Source organism: Arachis ipaensis, chromosome B5, assembly GCF_059453495.1.
Source record: "Arachis ipaensis isolate K30076 ecotype BB chromosome B5, ASM5945349v1, whole genome shotgun sequence".
NCBI classification, from domain to species: Eukaryota; Viridiplantae; Streptophyta; class Magnoliopsida; order Fabales; family Fabaceae; genus Arachis; species Arachis ipaensis.
In genome coordinates, this window is record NC_142440.1 from 89,055,391 (window position 1) to 89,067,904 (window position 12,514).

The 12,514-nt window shown below is 37.9% G+C and overlaps 1 non-coding gene across 1 annotated transcript; it reads left to right on the top strand.

Annotated features, from left to right (window-relative positions):
- The first annotated feature begins 2,260 nt into the window (after positions 1-2,260).
- Positions 2,261-2,368, top strand: LOC148564897 (small nucleolar RNA R71). Its single transcript, XR_015884512.1, has one exon. It is a non-coding gene; the product is annotated as a small nucleolar RNA R71 (small nucleolar RNA).
- The last annotated feature ends 10,146 nt before the right edge of the window (positions 2,369-12,514 follow it).

Below are 12,514 nucleotides of genomic sequence, written 5' to 3' on the forward strand. Positions count from 1 at the left end.
TCCAACTTAATAGCATAATTGTTAATTGTTATCTTTCCAATTGAGGTGAACTTCAATAATCCTAAGCTTTTCTTAGGAAATAAGTAGGATTCGAAGATCAAACCAATTTGTCCCTTGACTTTCCTTTGCTTTAGTAAAGGTTAACTAAGTGGAATTAAGATTCAACTTTCATTGTTATTGATAAGGATAACTAAGTCTGGACTTCCAGTTTCTTGTACCTTGCCAAGAGATTTTATTATTATTATTTTATTTTACTTGTCATATAACATATTCCCACCTTACTTCCAAAACCCCTAATTTACAATCTTCATAACCAATAAGAACATACTTCCCTGCAATTCCTTGAGAAGACGACCCGAGGTTTGAATAATCGGTTATCAATTTCAAAGGGGTTTGTTACTTGTGACAACCAAAACGTTTGTACGAAGGGATTTCTGTCGGTTTAGAGACTATATCTACAACGTGACTGTTTTTATGACATTCTTTACTGGCAAAAATCCTAACGTCAGTTGCCTCCCAACAAGCGCTTCTTTAATGTCAATAGCTTGACAGTGGGCTCTCACGGAGCCACACAGGTGACTAGGTCAATTTTATAGACTCCCAACCCCAAACTTAGAGTTTGGATGTGGGGATTCAACACCAAACTTAGAGTTTGGATGAGGCCTCCCAACACCAAACTTAAAGTTTGATTGTGGGGGCTTTATTTGACACTGTACTGAGAGAAGCTTATCGTGCCTCTTTTCCATGTTTACAGGATGATAACCTTGTGCTTTAAACACAAGGGAGTCCCCATTCAATTGAAGGACTAATTCACCTCTGTTAACATCTATCACAGCTCCTGCTGTGGCTAGGAAGGGTCTTCCAAGGATGATGGATTCATCCTCTTCCTTCCCAGTGTCTAGGATTATGAAATCAGCAGGGATGTAAAGGACTTCAACCTTTACAAACATGTCCTCTACTAGTCCATAAGCCTGTTTTCTTGAGTTGTCTGCCATCTGTAATGAGATTATGGCAGCTTGCACCTCAAAGATTCCCAGTTTCTCCATTACAGAGAGGGGCATGAGGTTTATCCCTGACCCAAGGTCACACAGAGCCTTCTCAAAGGTCATGGTGCCTATGGTACAAGGTATTAAGAACTTTCCAGGATCCTGTTTCTTCTGAGGCAATGTCAGTTGATCCAGATCACTCAGTTCATTGATGAGCACGGGAGGTTCATCTTCCCAAGTTTCATTACCAAATAATTTGGCATTCAGCTTCATGATTGCACCAAGGTACTTGGCAACTTGCTCTTCAGTAATATCCTCATTCTCTTCAGAAGAAGAATACTCATCAGAGCTCATGAAGGGCGTAAGGAGGTTTAATGGAATCTCTATGGTCTGTAGATGAGCCTCAGAGTCCTTTGGTTCCTCAGAGGGAAGCTCCTTATTGATCTCTGGACGTCCTAGGAGGTCTTCCTCACTGGGATTCACGTCCTCTCCCTCCCTTACAGGTTCGGCCATGGTGATCAATTCAATGGACTTGCACTCTCCTTTTGGGTTTTCTTCTGTATTGCTTGGGAGAGTACTAGGAGGGATTTCAGTGATCCTTTTACTCAGCTGGCCCACTTGTGCCTCCAAATTTCTAATGGAGGACCTTGTTTCATTCATGAAACTCAGAGTGGCCTTAGATAAATTACAGACTAAATTTGCTAAGCTAGATGGATTCTGCTCAGAACTCTCTGTCTTTTGCTGAGTGGATGATGGAAAGGCTTGCTATTGCTAAACCTGTTTCTTCCACCATTATTGAAGCCTTGTTGAGGCTTTTGTTGATCCTTCCATGAGAGATTTGGGTGATTTCTCCATGAGGGATTATAGGTGTTTCCATAGGGTTCACCCATGTAATTCACCTCTGCTATTGCAGGGTTCTCAGGATCATAAGCTTCTTCTTCAGAAGATGCCTCTTGAGTACTGTTGGATGCAGCTTGCATTCCATTCAGATTCTGAGAAATCATATTGACTTACTGAGTCAATATTTTATTCTGAGCCAGTATGGCATTCAGAGTATCAATTTCAAGAACTCCCTTCTTCTAAGGCGTCCCATTACTCACAGGATTCCTCTCAGAAGTGTACATGAACTGGTTATTAGTAACCATGTCAATGAGTTCTTGAGCTTCTGCAGGCATTTTCTTTAGGTGAATGGATCCACCTGCAGAAGTATCCAATGATATCTTAGCTAATTCAGACAGACCATCATAGAATATATCCAGGATGGTCCATTCTGAAAGCATGTCAGAAGGACACTCTTTGGTCAGTTGCTTATATCTCTCCCAAGCTTCATAGAGGGATTCACCTTCTTTCTGTCTGAAGGTTTGAACATCCACTCTAAGCTTACTAAGCTTTTGAGGAGGAAAGAACTTGGCTAAGAAAGCCGTGACCAGCTTATCCCAAGAGTTCAGGCTATCTTTGGGTTGAGAGTCCAACCACACTCTAGCTCTGTCTCTTACAGCAAACGGGAAAAGCATAAGCCTGTAGACCTCGGGATCAACCCCATTGATCTTAACAGTATCACAGATCTGCAAGAACTCAGTTAAGAACTGAAAAGGATCTTCAGATGGAAGTCCATGAAACTTGCAGTTTTGTTGCATCAGAGAAATTAATTGAGGTTTCAGCTCAAAATTGTTTGCTCCAATGGCAGGAATGGAGATGCTTCTTTCATGTAAATTGGAATTAGGTGCAGTAAAGTCACCAAGCATCCTCCTTGCATTATTATTATTTTTGGCTTCCATCTCCTCTTCTTGTTTGAAAATTCCTGTAAGGTTGTCTCTGGATTATTGTATTTTAACTTCTCTTAATTTCCTTTTCAGAGTCCTTTCAGGTTCAGGGTCTGCTTCAACAAGAATGTTCTTGTCCTTGCTCCTGCTCATATGAAAAAGAAGGGAACAGAAAATAATAATAGGGATCCTTTTTACCACAGTATAGAGGTTCCCTTGTGTGAGTAGAAGAAAAGAAGAAAGAGAATGAAGAAGAGAAGAATTCGAACTCAGAAGAGAAGAAGGGGTTCGAATTTTTGGGTGAGGAGAAGTATTAGTATGTCATTAAATAAATAGAAGAAGATGAGAGAGAGAAGTTTTCGAAAATAATTTTTGAAAAGAAGTTGATGATTTTCGAAAATTAAAAGAGAATTAAAATTAAAATTAAAATTTAAACAATTAATTAACTAAAAAGAATTTTTGAAAAAGAGGGAGGTATTTTCGAAAATTAGAGAGGGAAAATTGGTTAGGTAGTTTTGAAAAAGATATGATTGAAACAAAAAGATATGATTGAAATTGAAAAAGATTTAAAAATCAATTGAAAGTCAATTTTGAAAAGATAAAAAGATAAGGAGTTAGAAAAGATATTTTAAAATCAAATTTTTGAAAAAGATATGATTTAAAAAAAAGATATGATAGAAAGATATGATTAAAATTAGTTTTGAAAAAGATTTGAATTTTAAAATCAAAATTAATGACTTGACTCACAAGTAATCACAAGATATGATTTTAGAACTTAAAGTTTGAATCTTTCTTAACAAGTAAGTAACAAACTTGAAATTTTTGAACAAAAACATTAATTGTTGATGATATTTTCGAAAATTATGAGATAAAATTAAGAAAAATATTTTTTAAAATATTTTGAAAAAGATTTTTGAAATTTTCGAAAATAAATAAAAAAAATAAAAAAAATGGAAAAGATATGATTTTTGAAAAATATTTTAAAAAGATAAGATTTTTGAATTGAAAATTTGATTTGACTCATAAGAAACAACTAGATTTTAAAAATTTTGAAAAAGTTAACTCAAATTTTCGAAAATTTAAGAGAGAAAAGGGAAAGATATATTTTTGATTTTTTAATTTTTAATGAGGAAAGAGAAAAACATGAAAAGTAACACATAACATAAAAATTATGAATCAAAACATTCAATGCATGCAAGAACACTATGAGTGTCAAGATGAACACCAAGAACACTTTGAATGTCAAGATGAACACCAAGAACTTATTTTTGAAAAATTTTTAAGAAAAGAAAAATGCACATGAAAAATAACAAAAGATACAAAACAAGAAAACATCAAGATCAAACAAGAAGACTTACCAAGAACAACTTGAAGATCATGAAGAACACTATGAATGCATGAATTTTTCGAAAATTTTTATGCAAAATTTAAAACATGCAATTGACACTAAACTTAATATTGACTCAAGACTCAAACAAGAAACACTAAAAATATTTTTGATTTTATGATTTTATAATTTTTTGGTATTTTTCGAAAATTATTTGAAAGAGAAAAATAAGGATTCCAAAATTTTTAATATGAATTCCAGGAATCTTGTACTTTTAATCTAAAGCTTCAGTCCAGGAATTAGACATGGCTCACTAGCCAGCCAAGCTTTCATTGAAAGCTCCGGTCCAAAACACTAGACATGACCAATGGCCAGCCAGGATTCAACAAATCATCATGAAACACTAGAATTCATTCTTCAAAATTCTGAAGAAAAATATATTTTTGAAAATAATTTTTTTTCGAAATGAATAATAAAAACAAAAAGCTTAAAATTAAAATAAATTTACCCAATCTGAGTAACAAGATGAACCGTCAGTTCTCTAAACTCGAACAATCCCCGGCAACGGCGCCAAAAACTGTGTGTGAAATCGTGATCATTCCATTCCTTGGTAACGGCGCTAAAAACTCAATACTCACGTTCATGATCTTATATCTGTTTCACAACTTCGTACAACTAACCAGCAAGTGCACTGGGTCGTCCAAGTAATAAACCTTACGTGAGTAAGGGTCGATCCCATGGAGATTGTCGGCTTGAAGCAAGCTATGGTCACCTTGTAAATCTCAGTCAGGAGGATTAAATTGTTTTTATGAATTGATAAGTAAAAGATAAATAAAATATAAAATAGGATAGTGGTACTTATGTAATTCATTGGTGAAAATTTCAGGTAAGCGTATAGAGATACTTTCGTTCCTCTGATCTCTGCTTTCCTGCTGTCTTCATCCAATCAATCCTACTCCTTTCCATGGCAAGCTGTATGTAGGGCATCACCATTGTCAATGGCTACATCCCATCCTCTCTGTGAAAAAGGTCCAAATGCTCTGTCACGGCACGGCTAATCATCTGTCGGTTCTCGATCATACTGGAATAGGATCCATTGATCCTTTTGCGTCTGTCACTACGCCCAGCACTCGCGATTTTGAAGCTCGTCACAGCCAACCCTTCCCAGATCCTACTCGGAATATCACAGACAAGGTTTAGACTTTCTGGATCTCAGGAATGGCCATCCATGGGTTCTAACTTATACCACGAAGACACTAATAACTCGGACTCGGTCCCCTGTATTAGATATCCAAGAGATATCCATTCAATCTAAGGTAGAATGGAAGTGGTTGTCAGGCACGCGTTCATAAGTTGAGAATGATGATGACTGTCACGATCATCACATCCATCATATTGAAGTGCGAATGAATATCTTAGAAGCGAAATAAGTTGAATTGAATAGAAAAACAGTAGTACTTTGCATTAATCTTTGAGGAACAGCAGAGCTCCATACCTTAATCTATGGTGTGTAGAAACTCTACCATTGAAAATACATAAGTGAAAGGTTCAGGCATGGCCGTTAAACGTGATCTAAAGATGAAACAAAAAATGAAAACTCAATAGTAAAAAGTTCTATTTATAAAAACTAGTTACTAGGGTTTACAGAGATAAGTAATTGATGCAGAAATCTACTTCCGGGGCCCACTTTGTGTGTGCTTGGGCTGAGCTTGAAGTTTACACGTAGAGAGGTCATTCTTGGAGTTGAACGCCAGTTTGTAACGTGTTTCTGGCGTTGAACTCCACTTTGCAACTTGTTTCTGGCGCTGGACGCCAGACTGCAGCATGGAACTGGCATTGAACGCTAGTTTACGTCATTAATCCTTATTTAAAGTATGAACTATTATATATTTCTGGAAAGCCCTGGATGGCTACTTTCCAACGCAATTGGAAGCGCGCCATTTGGAGTTCTGTAGCTCCAGAAAATCCACTTTGAGTGTAGGGAGGTCAGAATCCAACAGCATCAGTAGTCCTTCTTCAACCTCTGAATCTGATTTTTGTTCAAGTCCCTCAATTTCAGCCAGAAAATACCTGAAATCATAGAAAAACACACAAACTCATAGTAAAGTCCAAAAATGTGAATTTAACATAAAAACTAATAAAAACACCCGTAGAAGTAACTAGATCCTACTAAAAACATACTAAAAACAATGCCAAAAAGCGTATAAATTATCTGCTCATCACTCATGCTTTATTAAGGTCATGGCACACCAGACCTAGGCGTGGCACGCTAGTACAAATTACCAGAGGAGAATTCTGAAGAGTTCATTGAGGGCGTGGCACGCCAGTTCTGGGTGTGCCATGCTAGTTCAAGTTTCCAGAACAGTGAAGAAGAGCCTTGCTGAGGGCGTGGCACACCAGGTCTGGGCATGCCACGCTAGTTCAAGTTTTCAGAGAGGAAGAATAGAGGAATCACACTGGGCGTGCCATATGAGTTCAAAGGCGTGGCACGCCAGGCTAGCTGAACAAAGGAGGCATGCCACTTGGAAGCCAGGCGTGGCACGCCAAGCCACGCTAAGGAGCTGGGTATGGCATGCCACTCACACGCTGCTCACACGCCAGGCAAATGGTTCATTTTTTTTAATGAGTTTTCCTTTTAGTTCAATTATAATTTTCTTTCCCTTTTGGTAGTTTTTATTTCTAGTGATAGGAGGAGTATAAATACTCTGTGAGAGTACTGAAAATGGGGATTGGTTGGTGAGTTAAGTTGGCTAGTAGTAGTCTTTACTTCACTTCATCTTCTTCAATCTTTTGTACTTTTCTCTAAGCTATGAGTAGCTAAAATCCCTCTCATTGGGAGAGGGAGCTCTGTTGTACTTGATGGATTAATGATAGTAAATTTCTTCTTCTTTTCATCTCTCTTTGATTTGCTAGAAGGAATTTCGTTCTTCATGCTTAGTGTTCACTCATCTTGGAAAAGAGGTTAAATGCAAAATGGGTTTCATTGGAACGTTGGAAAAGGAAACATCAAACCATGCTTAAAATCCCTTCTCACACTTGAGTAGATATGGGTTTTGGGATTGGATATGGTGACAAGAAATCCACCCACTATTTGGATCTTTGAAGATGTGTGGTTGTAAGAACCGTGGTTTTTCACGTAAAACCATTTTAATAAAATAATTTTAGTGCCTGGAATAGATTCAAAATTTAGAAGTTTTAATTTGAAAATATAAATGTGAATTTTGATTTCAGTGAATTTTTCTGAGTTGGAAAATGTACCTTCTTTGAAAAGATTTTGTAAAAATGCGTACTAGTGCTTAAGCCGGCAGTACCGGCTCTAGTCTGTCCAGTACTGCCTATTTAGGAAAATTGATTTATTATTTTGAAAGGATAAAAATAATTTAGAATAAAAAACCGGACACTAATCTTAAAGGTTTTGGCCCAAAGTGGGCTAAACGGGCTAAAAACGCTAACGTGTGATACGCAAAAAATTGCCTCCTAACAAATTTCTTTCCGGCAAGTGCACCGAATTGTCGTCAAGTAAAAACTCACTATAGAGTGAGGTCGAATCCCACAGGGATTGGTAGATTGAGCAATGTTAATTGGAGAATTATACTAGTTGGGCGAAATCAAAATTGAAATTGGGAATTGCAGAAAGTAAATTGGCAGGAAGCTTAAATTGCAAGAAAGTAAATGAACAGAAATTAAATTGCTGAAATTAAATGACCGAAGCTTAAATTGCAAGAAATTAAATACGAATGGGAATTGCATGAAATTAAAGACAGAAAGTAAATAGAATGGGTAGATCAGAGATGGGGATTCATTGGGTTTTAGTAGATATTGAATTCTCTGAATCAAATCATTTTCATCTCTTCCAAAATCAATGCATTCATTGACATTGCTTGGAAATCTTAGATGATTGGATCCCAATGTCTTGGCTCACTAATCTCTCTAAGTATGAACAATTGCCCATGTCTTGATTTAATTGCTCATGGGAAGAGTTGAAGTTCGGTCACTGACTTTACCACACAAATTCATAGATCAAAGTATAAGTAGGATTACATGTCACTATATCCATCCAACCCCCAATCTAATCCAATGTGAGAAAGTAATTCTAGCATGAACTCTTCATTCCTCTCTCAAGGCTCCGAAGAATTCCAATTATGGATAGCTTCTCTCTCAAGACAACTATCCAACTGGATGAAGAACGAACGCTTTCTAGTAAAATCAAGAGAAAAGAAAGAAGAAGAAGAATGAAAACTAGTATTGATCCATTGAATTTACACAGAGCTCCCTAACCCAATGAAAGGGGTTAGTTGTCCATAGCTCAATTCAATTTTATAGAAAAAGAAAAGTGCAAAAAGAAATAAAGAAATTACAAATGAAATTAAAAGAAAAGTGTAGGAATGGAAATCAGGGAATTGAACTCCCATAGCCCCCTCAGGGCCTTCCGAAAGCTCCCTCAATCTTCAATAATTCTTCTATTTATAACCCTCTTCTCATCTTTAATTAGATCCAGTAATTGAATGTGGGCCTTGGCTGAAGCAGTGACGAGTGATTCTCCAGTGATGGGCATTGGCAACTAACTTTCATATTGAGCATAGGTGAAGTTTGGAATTGAATTGGCCTTAACGTTGGTGATCACGTTTGAGAGCAAACGTTGAATCAGACGCTGCCTTGAAAACTCAGTTCTGATTGCTATCATTGGCGTTTGACTCAACGTTGGAGGGCCAACGTTCTGCTACCCACGCGTATGCATGCACCATGCGTGCGCGTGAAGGCTATGATTTTGCTAATTCACGCGGACGCGTGCACCAGGCGTGCGCGTGAAGGCTGAGATTTTGCTTCTTCATGCTTGCGCGTACACGACGCTTATGCGTGCATTGCCATTTTTCCAATCGATGCGTACGCACGTGACGCGTGCGCGTCGATTCAGGTTTTTCAATTCCAAATTCTGGGCTCCTTATCGCGGACGTTGGAGGCTAGCGTTTGAGGCAACGTTGAACTCCAACGTTCTTTTGGTGATGCACACGCGTGACCCACGCGTATGCGTGGCTGGTCAATTTTGCCATTCCACGCTTACGCGTGACTCACGCTTGCGCGTGGATTTAAAAATTTTCTTCTTTCATGCGTACGCGTCGCCCGAGATTCTTTCAGCTCCAGAAAATGAACATTTTCAAGGATGTTGAAGGTAACGTTGGACTACCAATGTTCCCTCCAATGTTGGCACCAGAAACTTGCAGAGAAAGTTGCATTGCCTCCTTTCCTTTTCTTGCTCTTCTTCTGCTTCCTTCCTCCTATTATCAACCAAACAACTATATCAAAACTTTGCTATAATCACAAGAATTTGCCTCATTCTTAGCACACAAGTAATTATGGCATAAATTTCATGAAAATGCATCAAATTAACATTGTTTGCATGAATCAATGTAAGCATGAATTTCTCATCAAAATACTTACTTATTTCCTAAGAAATGCATAAAACTACTCTAATACAAACTAAAAATGGCTTGTGGAATTAGCCAAGATGCCCTGTTACTATTCACCTCCTCCTTCAAAGCCCCATAACTTTTGATTCGGAGCTCCGATTGATGAGCTGTTTGTGGCCTCACGAAGCTCTTGACGAGCTCTTCTTTTCTATCTAAAGAAATCTGGTAAGATATCTCTCTTCACGCTCTAGTTTCCAGCCCAAAGCTTCTGTATTTTTGGGGTTTGGTTTTTGAGGAGATTTTGTGGTTTTCCTTGTTTACATGATCTCTAGTAGCGGGTAATTGTTAGATTTTACCCTTAATCTCATTGGGTAAGGTAAGGTTTCACTAAACCCTTGTGTTTAGTTGTTTTATGTATCTTAGGTTTTGATCTTGATATATATATATATATATATATATATATATATATATATATATGTGTGTGTGTGATGTTAGATTAAGTTTTGGTGGTTGTTGGAGTTGGTTGAGGCTTTGGATCAAGCTTAGTGGCTTCGTTTTGATGTTTGGTGCGTTTGGAAATCGGCCAAGGTATGGTTTCAGTTTTCTTTATGTAATATGTAATGTTTCAGGATAGTTAGACTAGTTGACCGTAAGATAGGTTGAAGGATGTAATTGTATGATTAATTGTATATAAATGTTATTCTTGATGATGGTTTGGATGTAGGTTGAATGAGTTTAAATGTGATGATATATATATTGTTAGCTGATGTTTAATGATGAGTTATGTTGGTGGGTGTTGAGGTTTGAATATGGATGTTGATGATGATTGTTGATTGTTGGTTATTGTGGTCCATGTTGAAAGTAAATGAGTAAGGAGGTTTGATAAATTGAATGTATTGTTGAGAATTGTGAATAACGAGTCTAAGTATTGATGATGATGATGAATTGAGGATAATGTGTTTATTGGATGGGAGTTTGTGAATATGTGACATTGATGATGAATGGTAATGGTGGGTGGTTATATTGATGTTAATAAGGTTAATAGAAAGTGAAAAATGTGAATTAGGTAGGATTTAGAATTATTGAATGGTTTAGAAGGTTGTGTGATTGAGAAAATGGTGGAAGTAGTGTTTGGTATGAATTTTGGGCTATTTTGGTATGGTTGAAATGTGATTCAATTGGTCATGGATGGAAAGTTCGGTAAAATTGAGGTTTAAGGGCTTTTGGTAAAAATTGGTTTTTGGTTAACTTTGTCTGATCATAACTTATGCCTCGGTTTTCAAAATATATTGAAATTGGTTGAGAATTAAAGTTTATTGAAAACTCTTCGAATTGATATAAAGTTTGTGAAATTTGGATTTTTGTAGAGAAAGTTATGATCATTCAAAGTTTGGTGTCAATATCTGAAATTTTGCAGAGTTGCAGAATTTTGGGATTTCTGGTATGTGCGCTCGTACAACCCTGAAAGATTTTAAACTTGTGCGCACGCACAGATCTGTGCGTACGCACAAGCAGGGATGGGCGTGCTGTTTGCAGCGCTAGCACAGCTTGTGCGCGCACATACCCATTGAGGTTTTACAACCTGTGTGCACGCACAGCCCTGTACGCATGCACAAGTTAGGAAAGTTAATGCCTGTGCATACGCACACCTCTATGCGAACGCACACATCTTAAAAATCTTCTGGGCGTCCGCATGCAGACCCATGTGCGTACGCACACGTCCTGTTTTATAACTTAAACTTTGTTTTTAAACTATTTGACTTTTCCAACAAGATTGTATACTTCTATGACACCATTTTATGACTCTTGGGCTCAATTTTGGATATTGGAACATGGAAAAGGTCCTAGGAGGTTTAATTTGGGTTTTACTTTGAATAGTTAGCAAATGGAGGTTTAGGTTTCTGATGTAATGAGGATGAGTTAGTTGAGAGGGAAGGAAGAGTGGTAAATATGGTGATTGCTGACAACGAATTTGAGAAAACTGATTAACTAAGGAGTTCGGAATGGAACTTATGAATTAATGATGGTTGTGATGAGTATGAGTGGAAGTGTGCTATGAGTAGTGGCCTCTGAGGTTGAATATATGATTACGATATGCACTGTTCTCTGTTGTAGGGGCTGTGGCAGTCTCCCGGCTACATTCGGATGCAAGAGTTGAAGCTGGGCTTCTCACTCATATTTCTCGCAACCAGAAGAAGGTGGTAGGGCACGCTCCCTCGGAATGTTTCCCTCTGAAAGAAGAAGGTGGTAGGGCACTCATCCCTCAGAATCATTCCTCCTGAAAATGCGATTTCTCTCTGATTGCAAGGTGGTAGGGCACTAACCCCACAAAATCATGCGGCAACCAGAGGAAGGTGGTAGGCACGTTCCCTCGGAATATTTTCCTCTGAAAGGAGAAGGTGGTAGGGCACTCATTCCTCGGAATTATTCCTCCTTATGCGCAATAGAGAGACTAATTCGGGAGTTGTCGACCAGATTTTTTGTCGGGTTTGGCACCATAACTGACACGTGATTTCACAGCCAATAGGACAGACATTCATCATGTGCATCTTCTATATGTTTGCTTGCTTTGATTACTTGAGTTTGCCTAATTGTATAATATGCCTACTTGCTTCTTGAAATACTTGTTATAAATATGAATACTACTTGTGTTTTTCTTGCTTGCATTATCTGTGTTTGTTTGGTGCTGAGGAGGTTAGGTAGGCGGCGGCGATGGGATCGCACGGAGGGTAGGTTGGCGAAGGTTGTGGGACAGCTGTGACTAGTTCTAGATAGAAATCCCCTAAGTTTATATACCCGGTTATAGTTTAAGTTCTTTATTTATTTATTTTTGTTAAGCTTGAATATCGGTTTGGTGTGAAGTTCTGGGATTGCCTTCGGCGTCCCGGGGCCTTACATCTTACATATTGGGCACTGTTACCATACTGAGAACCTCTGGTTCTCATTACATACTTTGTTGTTGTTTTTCAGATGCATGTCGTAATTCACTTCGGTGAGATTGCGGATATGGTGACAGAGTGGAGTATGGTT